A 17,411-nucleotide genomic window follows, 5' to 3' on the forward strand; every position below is an offset into this window, starting at 1 on the left:
GAAACTATCAAAGTTACCTTTTTGACCTCAAAAAGCAACCTTCGTTTTTTTTTTAAATGCTAATTTTTTAGTGTGTTTTAGTCACTTTTTATAAGGTTAAATTCATCTAATGCTAAGTCTAAATCTATCTGGTTTAATGGTGTGTATATATATATATATATATGTGTGTGTGTGTGTGTTTCTTAGGCTCTCTTTTTCGTGAAGTCCCTTAAAAAATCACAGTTTTAAGTATTTTTTTCTCACCTCTAAGATAAATGTGGTTTATAGGTCTTGTTTAGTAATAACCAGCTTTTGGATCACCATTTTACAGGTTTTTTTTGGTGATCCAAAATCAAAGGCTACGAAGGTACCAGTTTTTTTAGGCTCCCACTAAATTGATCATTCTAAACACATTTAAAGGTTCGGATCTATCATAAAACACTTAAAACATATGGGGGTAGAACTGAGCATAATGAGAAATGGGGCTTAATATGTTTAGTTCTTATATATATATATATATATATATATATATATAAAGTGGGAATCTACCCGAATGCATCCATGCTCAAACCATACCAAATAGTTTTTTTTTCAAAAAATTTGGTGTTTTTCTGAAATTCTAACCTTACGGATGTGTTCTACTTGTTTGTTTTCATAGGAATCGGGTCTTGGGTCATTTGATTTTGATGTGTGAATAGGTTTTTATAAGGTTCCAAAATCAACAGTCTACAATTTTTTAAAACTTTTGAAGCTCCAAATACCATTTTTTCATCCAAAATGCATGATCCAAGAGTCAATTTTTAATGAATCTATCATGCAAAACACATCCGTAAGGTTGGATTTTTTGAAAAAAAAAACTGTTGGGTATGGGCCGGACAGGGATGGGTCTCTCTCTCTCTCTCTCTCTCTATATATATATATATATATATATATATATATATGAGAGAGAGAGAGAGGGGTAGGTGCTTGATGCCGAGCTTTGAAAAGATTGCTTTTATTTTTTCTAAAATCTGACCATACAGATGTGTTCTACTTGCTTGATTTTGTGAGAATGGTTTTTTGGATCATCTGATTTCAACACCAAGTTAGGTTTTTATAAGATTAAAAAATCAATGGTCTACAATTTCAAAAAATAATCAATGCTTAAAATATCATTTTTTCTTTCAAAAAAATGATCCAAGCATAGTGACAAATATCGTGAGATTTATGAAAATCTCGTGATAATATCGTGAGAAATTGCATGAAAGTTTAAAACGGGAATTTCTCGTGAGGTTTTTAAAATAACGTGGGATTTATGAAAAAAAACACAAATACCACGATTTAAACGTGATATTTATGTTTTAAATGGCTATTTATCATGAAAAGACTGTGTATTTTTATTTTTAAATAATTTTTATTACTTTTTTTATAAAAAATTTATTTTTATATTTTTTAATTAATTTTTTATTGCCAAAATTTTGCCAAAAAATGCAACATTCATGAAAAAATTTCAAATTTTTGTGAGCTTTTGAAAAACAAAATTTTGCCGAAAAAATGTGTCACTATAGATCCATGTGTGATTTTCTAGTAAAACGATCATAAAGAACACATTTGTAGAGTCGGATTTTTAAAACAACCTGAAAACGCCTATCCAAGTTCAGTAGGCACAAAAGGGTCAAGCACCTACCCTTTTCCCTATATATATATATAATGCACTCCTGCCCCTTTAAAAATCATAGTTTTTTGTATTTTTTCTCACATTTAACATCATAGATGTGATCTACCAGTTTTGTTCAGTGGGAACCCGTTTTTTGGATCACCAGAATCTGACCTGACTACAGTTTTTTCTGATGAAATCAGTGGCTACGAAGGCATCAATTTTTTTGGCTCATAAAAATACATTTTTTCATCGAAAAAACTTGATTCAAGAGTTGATTCCTACTAAATAGATCATGCTAAACACATCTAACAGTTCAGATTTATCATAAAACACTTCAAACTATGGGGCCTAACGGGGTAGAACGATCAAAGAGAGCCTAATATGTTCAGTTCTCATATATATATATATATATATATATATATATATATATATATATAGTTTGTGTCTTGGAACAAGATTCTTTAGCGATCCATAATTTTGCAAGATGTCACAAAAGGATATTTTTTTGGGGGCTACTGCAAGGGAAAAGCCTCCCATTATTGACTGCAGGTTGGCGAGCTTCCGGTCAGTAAAACCCTTGAGGTTGCCTTTGCCTACCAGGGAATACACCTAGTTTCGACCTTGTGGCAAGGGACACCCCTCATGGGCTTCAAACTCTGACTTCCATGAACTATAGGTGATGTTCACAAGTTGCCCTTCTCAGATGAGTGGAGTCCTTGTGGGCAAAAAAGATTGGGTTTTACTAACCTTTCTATCTAACGTTTTGTGATTTTATAGTTAAATAGTTACTTCTTGAAGTAGGATGTGCTTGTGAAGCTAGTGCATAATGCATGCAATAAGGTGTTCGTTAATTTTGTAACAGAATTTGTCAAACTTTTGTGCTGATAGTGGTGGAAAATGAGGATAATTTGAAGCTCATGCTGCAAGAGTGAATGATAAATGGATATGGGCTTTCTTATTTCTGCTGTGTACGGTCCTGCGTGATAATAAGAGCAGTGGATCAAGTAAAACAGTGGTGTACAATGTTATTGTAAAACGTCGACGCGAGCATCAACCACCCTGAGATCAAAACTCTTGAGCTTGAACTGCTGTAATTTGTTTGTCATCAGCCTCTGAGCGCTGCTTGACAGTATCCTGGCCGACTTCCCCAACCTGATGGCTATCACAGTCTTTGTGCAGTGGCAAGTTCGTTGGCATGGCCTCGCCGTCACCGCTGATCTTGCAGATCGTATGGCTGCTCTTCCTCCATGCCAGGGTGCCCTATGGTGAACTTGCTGGATGAGAGAGAGAGAGAGCAAAAAATCTGTAATATCCAAAGATAATATATAAGGACGGATAGAGCTACCTCTACGTCTTTCATGTTGCAGGGTTCAATAACCCGGTCACACCACATTAGAGCTAGACTTCGGATTAATGAATGCCCCAAAACACCAAGATTTATGAACTGTTTTTTACTAGTCACAATTATCGGTCTAGGCCAGGCAATTTCTTGTGAAAAACTCGACACTTCAAAAAAAATTAGCAGAAATAATTTAAAACATGGTTAGATAATAAAATACATATATAAAAAATAAAAGAAACGAAAAGCATGTTTAAGATATAGTAAAGAAGTAAAAAAAAATAAAAGTAACTGATAGTATCATGATATAATTGGTATATAATATTTAATGGAACCTTAAACTACGTTTTGTGGGCCTAAAATTTTTTTGAGTCACAAAATTTTAGTACAGTGTAAGCTGTAGATTTGTTAAGCTTTTGAAAACCTATATGCATATTACAATCATACGATTCAACTTGGTTTTTATTAAACAGTGCCTATAGTTTATATTTGTAGGGTCCAAAATAGCTCAAATTTTATAAAAGTATGGTCTCCTGCCAAACGGGTGAAGGTGCACCTTATTGTTACTATAATATATATGGATTTAAATTTGTCGCAGTTGTTTGTAAATGCAATCCGGTAGAAAATACTGTCTTTTTACTCTCTTTTTTACCTTTTTTGTAGATCTAACCTTATAGACATGATCTACATAACTATGAACAGATTTTGGATCATGTTTTTTGTGTTATGTAAGTTGGTTTTCCAAGAGCTTTAAAATTGAACAACCCACAATGTACCAAAATTTCATGACTCAAATTGTTCCCTTGCGACTTACAGTGTACAGTTGCGCTTAGAGTCTGTTTTGCTTTTGTTGAGTCTGATGTAAGCTGCCCGGTTCAGGTGAATCAATACCCCGAAGGGGCAGCCCGTATACTTGAACTGTAATAGCCTGCGGGCAAAATTGTGAATGAAGTAAATGCGTTGAGCTTTCTTTTGTTCAGCCTCGTTGTGATTGCTTCTTGTGATTGCAATTTCTCTCCCTCTAGTCTCTCTTGCTCTCTTGCACTCTGATTACAAGCTTCTGCGACCGGCAAGCGAGCTGACGAGTAGGCTTGCGGTGGTGAGGAAGGATTGTCGCGCCGCGCTGGCCCATTGAAGGAAATAGGCCCGTGACAAGTGGTACCAGAGCCTGTTCTCGTGCTGGGGAAGGGACTCCGGAGTCGGTGTCGACAGACACGCCGACAGGCTGCGAGTGAGCAAGACATCGTGGCGCCTTATCAACACTTGCACAACACCAAAGGCAAGGTAGTTGTCGAAGCTGAGGAGATGGGTTCACCTCGGGGCCAAGAAGAGTTGGCTGCAACTGTTAACAAGCTAGTGGAAGATGTGACTTCGCATGATAAAGCGATTTCACGCGCATGTGAATCATTCAATGGATTGAATGATGTGGTGGCGAACCTGCAAGAGCAGGTGAACTTACTAATGGGGCAGGTCACTTCATTGACGACTACAATGACTGATCTTGAGTTGAGGAACCGTACGTTGTAGCGGACGGTGACCCTAAATGGCGGAAATGGTGAGAGACCATCAAGGATTGATGTACCTAGACCCGCAAAATTCAATGGTTCTCATGACAGCAAGGCCATTGAGAACTTCTTATTCCAAGTAGAAGACTACTTGGATATCCAGAATGTGACCCTCGAAGATATGAGGATCAAAGCTGCAGCGGCCTTACTTGATGGTGATGCTATCGCTTGGTGGAGGCGGAAGCGCAATGACATGGAGAGGGGTCAATGTGTGATAGACACCTTTGATGACTTCAAAGTAGAGTTGCGCAACTACTTCATGCCAAGAAATGCGCAGAGACAGGCTTACCGGATGGTTCGTGAGCTCAAACATACTGGTTCGTTGCAAGACTATGTCAGAACGTTCCAGAAGCTTATGTTGGAGATACCTAACATGCCAGAAGACGACATGCTCAACTGGTTCATTGTGGGACTTCAACCATGGGCACAGTCTGAAGTGGAAAGGAGCAACCCCCGTATTTTGGAAGATGCATATGTGGCGGCTGAGCGCTTAGTTGACACTCAGCGCAAGCCTTTCACCCCATCAACCAAAGTTGGGAAGAAGCCTGACCACGGAGGCAAGAAGGATGAGCAGCGCAATGATAAAGGTGAGGCGTCGACACGCCATCAATCCGAAAAGAAACAGAACTTCACAAAACATAACAACAGCAACAAGGGTGCGGTTGTGACATGTTGGTTCTGCGGCGATAGACATATCGCCAGACAGTGCCCAAAGTGCCTTGTAAAGGACAACGGGCAAGCCAATGTTGCACGGGAAGAATGCAGTGACACTGAGACCATGCAACCAAGGATGGGGGTCATGCGATCGATTAACGCAGTTAGAAGTTGCGCAGCTAAGAACATGCAGGTCAGTAAGGAACTTATGTACATAGAAGTCATTATGAATGGAAAGTCTACTTCAGCAATGGTAGACAAGGGGGCCACACACAACTTTGTCTCGCGGGAAGAGGCAGAGCGGTTGGGCTTGAAAACTGGGCCAAAGCATAGGACTATCAAAACAGTAAACTCTGAGGCCAAGCCCATCCTTGGTGAAACAAGAGATGTGGCTACTCAAGTGGGGAGTTGGGTCGGCAAAGCCAACTTCTCTGTGGTGCCCCTGGACGATTTCAAGGTGATTCTGGGTATGGAGTTTCTGCGAAGCCAAAATGTTATGATGCTGCCAAAGTTTAACACGTTGATGATCATGGGGTCAGACTTGTCACACATAGTGCAGTGCATTACGCAGAAAGGCAAGTCTTCAGTGTTATCAGCAATGCAACTGAAGAAGGGTGTCAAGCATGGGGAGCAGACATTTTTAGTTGCAGTGCGTGCAGATGAAGGGAAGGTAGAAGCAGCAGTGCCGCCGACCCTAGCCCCACTATTGGAGGAGTTTCGGGGGGTGATGCCCCCGAAATTGCCAAAGCGTCTTCCGCCAAGATGCGAGGTCGACCACAAGATTGAGTTGACCCCGGAAGCGAAGCCTCTTGCAATGGTTCCATACCGTATGGGGCCAGCTGAGTTGAAGGAGCTGCGCAGGCAGCTAGACGAGATGTTGGACGCAGGCATTGTTCGTCCATCAAAAGCCCCATTTGGTGCCCCAGTCCTTTTCCAGATTAAACATGATGACTCTAAACGGTTATGTGTGGATTACCGTACCTTGAACAAGGTCACGGTGAAGAACAAGTACCCATTGCCATTGATAGCGGACTTGTTCGATCAGCTAGGCAGTGCCTGTATCTTTTCTAAGCTAGATCTGCGATCGGGTTACTGGCAGGTGAGGATTGCCGAAGGTGATGAGCCTAAAACAACTTGCGTCACCCGCTATGGTGCTTACGAATTTCTAGTAATGCCATTCGGGTTGACAAATGCTCCAGCCACGTTCACGACTTTAATGAACCAGATCTTCTATCCTTACTTAGACAAGTTTGTGGTAGTTTACCTGGATGATATCATGATCTACAGCAGCAACATGGAGGAACATGTTGAGCACTTGCGAACAGTGTTTTGGGTGCTGAAGGAGAATGACCTCTGTGTCAAACGAGAGAAGTGTCTCTTCGGGCAGGAGGAGATTAGCTTCCTTGGCCACGTTGTGGGGCGTGATGTGCTGCGTATGGATGGGCAGAAGATAAGAGCCATCCAGGAATGAGTTCCGCCAAGCAAAGTGCCAGAATTGCGGTCATTCCTCGGTTTGGCAAACTATTATCGGCGTTTCATCGAAGGTTATTCCCTCATTGTTGCGCCCCTCACAGATTTGTTAAAGAAGAATCGGGTATGGCTCTGGACAGGAGCGTACCAAGATGCCTTCGATGGCTTGAAGAAAGCCTTAGTGAGGGAGCCAGTGCTGCAACTGCCTGATCATTCGAGACCCTTTGAAGTTCACACTGATACCTCAGACTTTGCCATTGGTGGAGTTATTATGCAAGATGGTCATCTGATTGCATATGAGAGTCGCAAGCTGAAGGATGCAGAGAAGCGTTACACAATGCATGAACGTGAGATGACCGCCATTGTGTATTGCCTCAGGACCTGGCAGCACTATCTTTTGGGTGCCAAGTTCGTCGTCAAGACGGACAATGTGGCCACGAGCTATTTTCAGACACAAAAGAAGTTGACGCCTAAACAAGCTCGATGGCAGATGTTTTTGGTTGAGTTCGACTTTGCCTTGAAGTACAAGGTTGAGAAGACCAATGTTGTGGCGAATGCTCTGAGCCGAAGGGCTGAACTGGCAGTTGCGCGTGCGGAACCTTCTGAAGTGTATTTGGAGGGTGCATTGTTGAGCCACATCCGCGAGGGTACGCAGCAGGATCCGACCGCACAACACCTTGTTTCTCTGGCGCAGGTAGGGAAGACTCGACGATTTTGGTTACAGGATGACTTCCTCGTAACAAAAGGGGGACGCACCTTTGTACCACGGTAGAGAAGTCTTCGCCGAGAGCTACTCAAGGAGTGTCATGATACACTATGGGTCGGCCATCCTGGTCAGGAGCGGACCTTAGCACTCCTTGAGCGCAGCTACTATTGGCCGCAGATGAGAGACGACATTGAGGGGTATGTGCTGACATGCCTCATCTGCCAGCAAGATAAGGGGACAAACCAGAAGGTTGCCGGTCTCCTTGAGCCTCTACCAATTCCAGAACGTCCTTGGGATAGCATCTCCATGGACTTTATTGTTAGTCTGCCGAAGGTAGAGGGCCTCAGTTCTATTTTGGTTGTGGTGGATCGTTTCTCAAAGTATGCCACCTTCATCCCAGCTTCTAAGGAGTGCCCTGCAGAGAAGACTGCAGAGTTGTTTGTAAAGCATGTGGTGAAGCACTGGGGCATACCAAAGAGCATTGTGAGTGATCGCGATACTCGCTTCACGGGCATGTTCTGGCGTGTAGTATTTTGGCTACTTGGCTCTGAGTTGCTGTTTTCAACAAGCTCTCATCCGCAGACAGATGGGCAGATAGAGCGTATCAACGAGATATTGGAGCAGTACCTTAGGCACTTTGTTAGTGCCAATCAAAAAAATTGGGTGAAGCTCCTTGATGTGGCACAATTTTGTTATAATCTGCAGAAGAGCGAGTCTTCAGGCTACAGTCCGTTCGAGATAGCCACGGGGCAGCAGCCACTGACCCCGCACACTCTTGCCACACAAGAAAAGGAAAGCCATCATTCGTCTATCAGTTTGTTCGCGATTGACACGAGCAAAATGAGTTGGCGAAGGCATTCTTACACAAAGCGGCAAAGAGAATGAAGAAGTGGGCGGACAAACACCGTCGGCCCGCAGGGTTCCAAGTTGGGGACCAAGTGTTGGTGAAGTTATACCCTGGTCGCACAGGCATCTTCCGTGGGCGGCACCGCGGACTACTCAGAAAGTATGAGGGACCCTTCACCATCACAAAGAAGGTGGGCAAGCTGGCATACAAGCTGGAGTTGCCCCCAGACTTCAAGGTGCACCTGGTGTTCCACGTGTGCAACCTCAAGCAGTTCCATCCAGATGATGGAGACCCGGAACGCAGTGTGCCACAATGCGCTCCCATCATGCAGAGGGCCCCGGCAGCACAACGGGCCGAGAAGCACCTCAGTCAGATCCTTCGCCACAAGGTCAACTACTTGGGACAAGCAAAGAAATACTTGGTGCAGTGGGAGGAAACAGCGGAACCAACGTGGGAGCCTGCATTTCGAATGAACAGCCGCTACCCTGCTGAAGTCAGGGCTTACCACAAAACAGATAGCGCCGAGGACGGCGCATGATTTGAAGGGAGGAGCATGTTCCCTTGCGACTTACAGTGTACAGTCGCGCTTAGAGTCTGTTTTGCTTTTGTTGAGTCTGATGTAAGCTGTCCGGTTCAAGTGAATCAATACCCCGAAGGGGCAGCCCGTATACTTGAACTGTAATAGCCTGCGGGCAAAATTGTGAATGAAGTAAATGCGTTGAGCTTTCTTTTGTTCACCCTCGTTGTGATTGCTTCTTGTGATTGCAATTTCTCTCCCTCTATTCTCTCTTGCTCTCTTGCACTCTGATTACAAGCTTCCGCGACCGGCAAGCGAGCTGACGAGTAGGCTTGCGGCGGTGAGGAAGGACTGTCGTGCCGCGCTGGCCCATTGAAGGAAATAGGCCCGTGACACAAACGATCATGTTTTTTTTACATCCAAAAAAGATATTCCAAAGTGTGATCCTATCGTATTGAACACATTTATGAAGTCAAATGGAGTGGATACAAGTTGCAGATGATTTTTTAACTTGATTGTGTGCGCACACACACACACACAAAACTTGTCAAAAAAGGTAACGTGTCTCGTGTCTTTATTAGTGTCCTTGTGAGGTTACAATCTCTCAATTTTTTGTCGTTTGTGGGGCTTTCATTTATGTGGAAGAGTTTACTTTTTGAACACAGAAGCCCACGGGGTTCAAATCAATGCATGTGTGGTGGGGCTTGGACCCACTTATGATGTTTGGCGATTGGCATCACATGTTGATACCGTTATCCTTTCCACCACGTTTGACTTCACAAACACCATGAGATACCTATACCGTTATCCTTTCCACTACGTTTAACTTCACAAACACCATGAGATACCTTCTCTCGGCCATCGATCTCCAGAAGCAACGGCTGAGATCAGTCAGTTTTTCATTGAGAGAAGCAAAAAGGCTAATTCAATATCTCCGTGCAATGGGATTACTTTATTCATCGACGACCTTATCCCTCCACTGTCGCGATTATTATTATTATATCACTATAATTATCGATTGTGAAATCATGTGTACGTAGATTCAGATCCGAAGTTTCACATTCATAAGATCCAATTCTCTCTCTCTCTCTCTCTCTCTCTATATATATATATATATATATATATATATATATATATATATATATAGAGAGAGAGAGAGAGAGAGAGAGAGAGAGAGAGAACTGAACATATTAAGCCCCATTTCTCGTTCTGCCCCATAAGTTTTAAGTGTTTTATGATAGATCTGAACAGGTAGATGTGTTCAGCCTGATCTATTTAGTGGGAATCTACTCTTGGATCATGTTTTTTCGGCGAAAAAACATGATTTTATGAGCCAGAAAAAATGGGTACCTTTGTAGCCATTGATTTTGGATCACCGAAAAGACCTGTATACAGATCAGATTCCGGCAATCCAAAAGCCGGTTCCTACTAAACAAAACCTATAGATCACATCTACGGTGTTAGACATGAGGAAAAATTATCTAAAACTACAATTTGTGAATGAGCCTAATATTGGGACCTAACAAAAAAAGGGTCTTATGGAACGCATTACTCATATATATATATATATATATATATATGTGTGTGTGTGGTAGTTACATATCACTTTTTTAGCCTACAGGCAGCCTACCAGGCTTTTGATTTTTTTTTCATATTTTTCTTAAATCTGATATTATAGATGTGTTCTACATGCTTGATTTTATAGGAATCGACTCTTGGATTGTCCAATTCTAACACGTAGATAGGTTTTTGTAAGGACGTTTAAAAATTGGTGGCCTAAGATTTTCATAAATATTTAAAGCTTAAAAAATCATATTGCAAAAATTGAGCAGTGAATATTGTGATATCTTGCAACTATTTTGTGAAATAGCATTATTCTTAGGTGTGTTACAGTTATTTTTTGTATGATATATATATTACACTTAATATTCTTTTTATATATTATACAAAAAGTATACGTATTTTATCGATATGAGTTCTCCTGGGCACACCTTATGTTTGGGCTGTACTCATTTAAGTAAAACAAGCTGCTCGTGTCTTGGCTCGCCAGCTCACGAATGAGTTTGTGATGAGCCAAAATCGAGCGGAGTCACGAGCTTCTCCGTCCATCTACCAGCCCTACGTGAAGGCCTCTTGTAAATGAACCACAAAAATCTTGAAATCTAGGCCATCCAATTAAGAGGGTCAGATGGTTTATATGAAGGCTTAAGAGCTGATATCTGCTGTTGGCTTTCGGGCCCAGCTAATCATAATAAATACCTTATCAGCCTAGTTTTTGACCCAAATCCGAACATATTTATTAATCCAGATCTAACTAAACCTGACAAACATTATTCCGAACCCAACCCATTTATCACAAGATATGGCTCCGTGTATATCCCACTATACAAAAAAAATAAAAGTAAACAAAAATCAAACTGAAAATCTCTCTCTCTCTCTCTCTCTTTCTCTCTCTCTCTCTCTCTCTCTCGGATTAGTTGTATTAATGTTAAAACACATTCAGCCTATCCAGCTAGCTAAGCTCCATCACGTTGTTTCCAAGCAGGATCTTCATGACCAACATCTTTTTCTTAGGATTCATACATGATTTTTCTCACGGAGGAAGCAACAGCTTTTGCCCATTGGTTCAGCTTCTGCTTCATCTGCTTCTCATCCTCAAGCTTCAAACCCTTGATCCTGAAAGTGACCTCCTCTACGTCCAAGCTATATGGCGGTGTCTCTTCCTCACCTTCCTCCCATAACTCAGCACCATGCTCCTCACAGCTATCCACCAACAGATGTGGCGGCATCTCATCCTCACCATCCTCTCTGGACTCATCACCAAGCTCCTCCAAGCTATCCAGCAACAGATGTGAAGGTACCTCTTCCTCACCTTCCTGTGAGAACTCTGCGGCATAATCCTCCCAACCGGCACCGGCCATCGGTAACGCCTCCATCGACATGCTTTCGGACCTTTCTTCTCTCTGTTGCATGAGCCAACTGTATTCCTTCTGTATGTTCAAACAGTGTTTTTAATTAGTTTCTGTTACTCTCATGTATATATAGGGTGCAATTTGCCTTTGATAGTTCACGTGTATGTGTGTGAATGAAGAGTTCAGTCAAGTCAAAACTAGAAACCTCATGTAAGTAGGAATACTAACCCAATTGCAGATAAGGTATGACTGACAGTAGAATTATAAGTTTTTACCGATTAATTACCAAAATTGCCATAATTTGTTGGATCTAGATTCCACCTATTGTCGTAAAGAGGCGAAGAGTATGCACTTCTTGTACAAAGAGATGAGTTATAGTTGTATTGGAATTTGATTAGTAAAAGCAAGTTTGGAAAACTTGAGAGATATTGTAACCATGCTAAGTGCTGAAAATCCACTCCAATTTGCTTTTCAAGGGTTGAAAACCTTCAGAATCTCACCACCAACCAATCTCTCTTTGTCTTGGAACCTTTTTAAATTTTTTGTGACAACAAAAAATTATGTTGCTGTTCTAAAACTACTCAAATTGTACAAGGTCTGATTACAATGCATCCCCTTCCTAATTAGGGCTGCAGAACAAGCCGACCGGGACCAGGCTCGAGCCATTTAAGCTCAGCTCAAACTCGTTAGAGAAAACAAATTAGTTCACCTTCAGCTTGGTTGAAGCTCGGTTCATATAAATGGGCCAAGCTTGAACAAGCAAGAAAGCTTGGTTAAGCTTGTTTAGCTCGATTAAGCTGAGTATATTCAGTTATATGCGGCATCGATTTTCATATATGTGTAATTAATAGAACAAAAGTATTGTTACCCAAATGGTTAAGGTGTTGGCCTTTATTTGGTAGGTGGTGAGTTAGAATCCCACCCATTTCTTAGCCTTTTCAAAACAAAAATTAAAAGGGAGTTGTTCAGCCGAGCTTAGCTGGAGCTCGACTCGAGCCGGCTATGGAGAAAGAGTATAATGCCTAACCTAGCTGACCAAGTGGGCTCCCTTCCTCGAGCCCACCTAACTCAGCTGGGTCAAGGAAGGGACTCCCTTCCCCTCCCCCACGTTTAATGAATAGTGGAGAGTGGGAAGGGGCCCCCACATTATTGCCTTTAATGAGGAGACCCTTCCTCTCTCCCACGCATGTAGTAGGGGGGGGGGGGGGGGGGGGGGGGATGGATCCCTCATTAAGAAAGGGGGTTATGGGGGCGAAACCCCCATTACCCATGGGTCCCCTCTCTCATTCTCCATTTGCAGTGAAAGTGAGAGAGGTAAGGAGAGAGAGAGAGATCAGTGGGAAAGAGAAGGAGAGAGGGAGATCACGAAAGTTCAGGCGCAATTCAACCAAGGACAAGTCGTCAAGAGATAAGCTCTTCTCTCCTTTTATGTTTTACTTTTTATCTAAAAGAGGGAGAGAGACGACACCGGCAACCATGGTGGTTGTAGTGACAGTGGTGAGAGGGCGGAGAAAGTACCTAACCAAGGGATTGTGGACCTTCCTCAGGGAGATGTAAGTGTGGATCATGTGGTTGGGTTGGATACGAACACCATTCAGGAGTTTGATGTTGCTCTCCATGCGTAGGAGAAAGTGCAGCGGTCACAACGAGAAAGAAGGTCTAATACTCGTGGATAGGTAAAAATTTATTGTAATTGACTGATTTTATTGGTTAAATTGATATATAAATATAAATATATATATATATATATGTATACATATATATATATATTGCTACTATAGATGAGTGCAATTGATTAGTTTGACATGCATGTGTGCAAAATTTAAAAATTCATTATAATTAATTGATTTTATTGATTAAATTAATAATATATATATATATATAATATACATGAATGTAATTGATTAGTTTGTCATGTATGTGTACAAAATATGAAAATTCATTGCAATTGACTGATTATATATATATATATATATGATCGATTTAATCAATAAAATTAGTCAGTTACAATAATTTTTTATATTTTGCACACATACATGACAAACTAATCAATTGCATTAATGTATAGTAATATATATATATATATATATATATATATATATATATATATATATTCTATTATACATGAATACATTGAAATTGACTTATTTGAGTAAAATTAATTTGGATTGCACGATTCTCAGCCAATTGATTCAAAAGAGACAACATCTTTCATGCACCGATTCTACTAGAACTAAGTACACCAATGGTTTTTAACACTAACAGAGAAAGTGAAGGAGTTGTTGGATTGAATGCATTTTCATAAATTCCTAAAGATTACTCCATAGAACATCAGTCGCCCCCTCTTAAAGATTATCATTGTGCAATTTTGAAATCTGGCAACCAACACATTCTAGTTAAGAGATCTTGAGATTACCGTCATGTTAGAGGTCGTGACACTAATAACCAGATTGAAGTACCATGAGAAGCCAGTTAGTGGACAATAAAAAAATTTCAAGCAGTAATATGATATTTATTTGCAAGCAAATGATGATGCATTAGAAGCAGATATGATCAAGTTTTCATAGCTTAGAAACAATTATGACCCCAGTAAAGTGAGAAGAATGAAGGCAAACTACCGCGTGTTAGAGAGAAGGGTGGTAGTATGGTGGATAAGACGATGAGAGCATTCTTGCTATACTTTTTTGGTTCATTCTTATTCATCGATATTGGTAAAAAAATTGATCCATGCATCGTACATCAAACTATTGAAAGACTTGGATCACATCGATCAATATGCATAGGGAGCAGTTGCACTTACACACCTGTATGCAAGTTTAAGTAGCATGAGGAGCTAAAGAAAAAACTTTGTCGAGATGATGTTGTTGGAGGTATTTATTCCTTCATTGTACCTAAACTTTTGATTTATAGTTATTTATATACATATGTATTGTGTTTTGATACATATTATGTATTAATCTTTGTTAATCATTGTTATGAAGGTTTGAATATGAGAGTACATATCCATTGAAAGGCTTCAGATGTATGACATTGCCTATAAATTTTTTGTAGAGTTGGTCATGCAACGAAGAGGGTCATGATCAAAGATTAATGGGTCCTTCATGTCACGTGCCAACTGCATTTCATCATTTTACAGGCTTATTAGAGCAAACGTAAGTATTATTGTTGATATTTCATATATTTTTTTAATAAATGCATGTTTGTAAGCCTAACAATAAAGGAAATGTAGGTAAAACCGGTGCCCGTATGAAGGCGTGTTGGAGGAGGAAGAGAATGCTGATATGGTTGTGGGGGTGAAGGACATTGCTAGGAAGGACATTTGGATGTGCAACACAAATAAAGTTGATCGTCAAATAGCCAGCCGAGTCATTTGACAATTTGAGTTTGTTCATCAACCAACTAGTCACCATCGCACAGTTAACAAATTTCTATCACATGTCACGAAGGGTCGGACAAAGAATTACCCCATGGTATTTTTCTCTGAACTTCAAGACTGCCGCGAGGACGATGAAGACATCAGCTTGTCATCGATGAAACGTGCTACAAATGATTATTTTGTAGCCACCTAATAGGTTGTATGTTCTTAACAATAAAGAGGGTCTTTCAGGGGGTGAAGAAAGTTGAAGAGAAGTAGAGAAACCATAAGTGGATCGAAGAGAGAGAGAGTTAGCTCTTGCACTTGAAGAAATCTACATGATAGTACATATTCAAGAGAATATGATATATACTCAAGCTAGCCTTCTGAAGAATGCAAATAAACGAAAATCACATTAACCGTAGAAGTTCATTTGATTATTATTTTTTGTATATATTCAAATATCAACATTGCGACTCATTAACTTACCCATTGATTTGTATATAATGTCATTTGAATGTTTCTATGAATGTATTTTTATATAAAGTCATTTGTCATTCATTTGTATATAATGTCATTTGAATGCTTCTATAAATAAATTTTTATATAAAGTCGTGTTTTGTGATTAATTTGTATATAATATCATTGACTGAATGTAAAATTGAAATCACTGTTGAATGTTTAAATGATTTGAATGTAAAATTGAAACCATTATTGAATGTTTAAACTGAAACCACTGTTGAATGTTTAAATAACTTGAATGTCCAAACTGAAAGCATTGTTGAATGATCTGTATTTAACGTCATTGTTTATATATTTATATATTTTCAAATTATTTGAATGTCTATTTGCTTTCATTCATTGTTATTTGGCTTGTTATATGCAAAAATCTAGAGCGGGTTTATATATGATTCGAGAAAAAATTGAATATTTATCATAATTTTGCAAATATGTACCTGCGATATTTATGATATCTGGAGATTCACAAATAACTTCATGTGAAAGCGTTCAATATATGTGAAAAAGTAAGCTATTTGCAAAATTAGTGGTAAGAGTCACAAATATATTTATGTGAAATATAAAATATATGCGAAAGAATCAGATATTTATGATTTTGGTGGTTTCAGTTTCACTGAGATTTCATAAATAAATTTATCTAAGTTCGTGAGGTCTAAATTCGCGTAAAAAACTTGTGATTCTGGATTTAAGTAGGTGTTAGACATATTCAACGGGCAGTACAATTTTATCGCAAAAATGCCTAAATTTGCAGTTGCGAAGGATAAAAGTGTTCTAATGATGTCGGATATTTACAATTTTGAACATTGAAAGAATATAAAAAATTGTAAGGTTTTTAGGGAATTGGGTCAAATTACCCCTACCGTGCCATCATTTTCCATATTTTTTTTACATGGAAATTTTAAACCAACATACTTGTCCCCTTTTCTGTGGATTCAGTATCAGAGAGCATCAGATCATATTAGGATCGAGAATTCTGCCATGTGTTCTGAGTTGGATCTGGATTTTAAACCAGGCCCAATCTTTGAAAATCAGATCCACTGGGACAACCCTGAACCAACCACCATCGCCCATTTGCAACTGCTCATGCAGCTTTCGTACAGTCCCAAACATACCATTGGATCTGAAAGCCTTTAGCAAATAAACCACAAAATCTTGCAACTTAGGCCATCCAATTAGGAACGCCAGATGGCTCATATTGAAGGCTGAGACCTGGCATCTACTATCTAGCAAATGAGTTTTTTGGGCTCATCTAATCATGGATTTATTTGCAGTAGGAAAGTGATGGTTAGCCTAGTTGTGCTGTAGGGGTGGCAAGGGTTCGGAGTTCCAACTCACGTGCAAACCAACCCAAACTATCAGATCTGGGTAGTACAAATCTGAATATGGGTCGGAACTGAAATAAACATGTTTGGGTCTATTCAGATCCAGATCAGCAAACATGGTTGTATCCTAGCTGGAATCTAGTTGAACCCAACCCATTTTATCTTTTCCACATGAAAATCAGCAGTTTTACCAATTTAAAGCGGGTCCCATACCACAGAGGTTCACAAATCAACCAGATCCAGAACTTCACTGCAAGATCCAATCGGACCAGAACCAAATTCACACTCCAGGTAAAAAAAGGATTATGGAAGGGGAAAAATAATGGCCAGAGTCGGCAGAAGGCCATCGTGGCAGATTTTTTTTTTTGAGTGTACAAAAATCTGAGAAAAGTTAAATCATGTTGCAGATTGTTTTTCAAAACCATGGTACGAATTGGAGACATGCAATGTATGGTTTTCCCAACATTGCATGTTATTTAGATCAAATCTGACCCTATAGATGGATTAAAAATGGTCGATTTAATAAGAATTGGCCCTTGGATTGTATTTTTTCAGCGAAAAAAAATGACATTAAATAAAAAAATTGT

Source organism: Nuphar pumila, chromosome 2, assembly GCF_984573655.1.
Source record: "Nuphar pumila chromosome 2, dmNupPumi1.hap1.1, whole genome shotgun sequence".
In the NCBI taxonomy this organism is placed as follows: domain Eukaryota; kingdom Viridiplantae; phylum Streptophyta; class Magnoliopsida; order Nymphaeales; family Nymphaeaceae; genus Nuphar; species Nuphar pumila.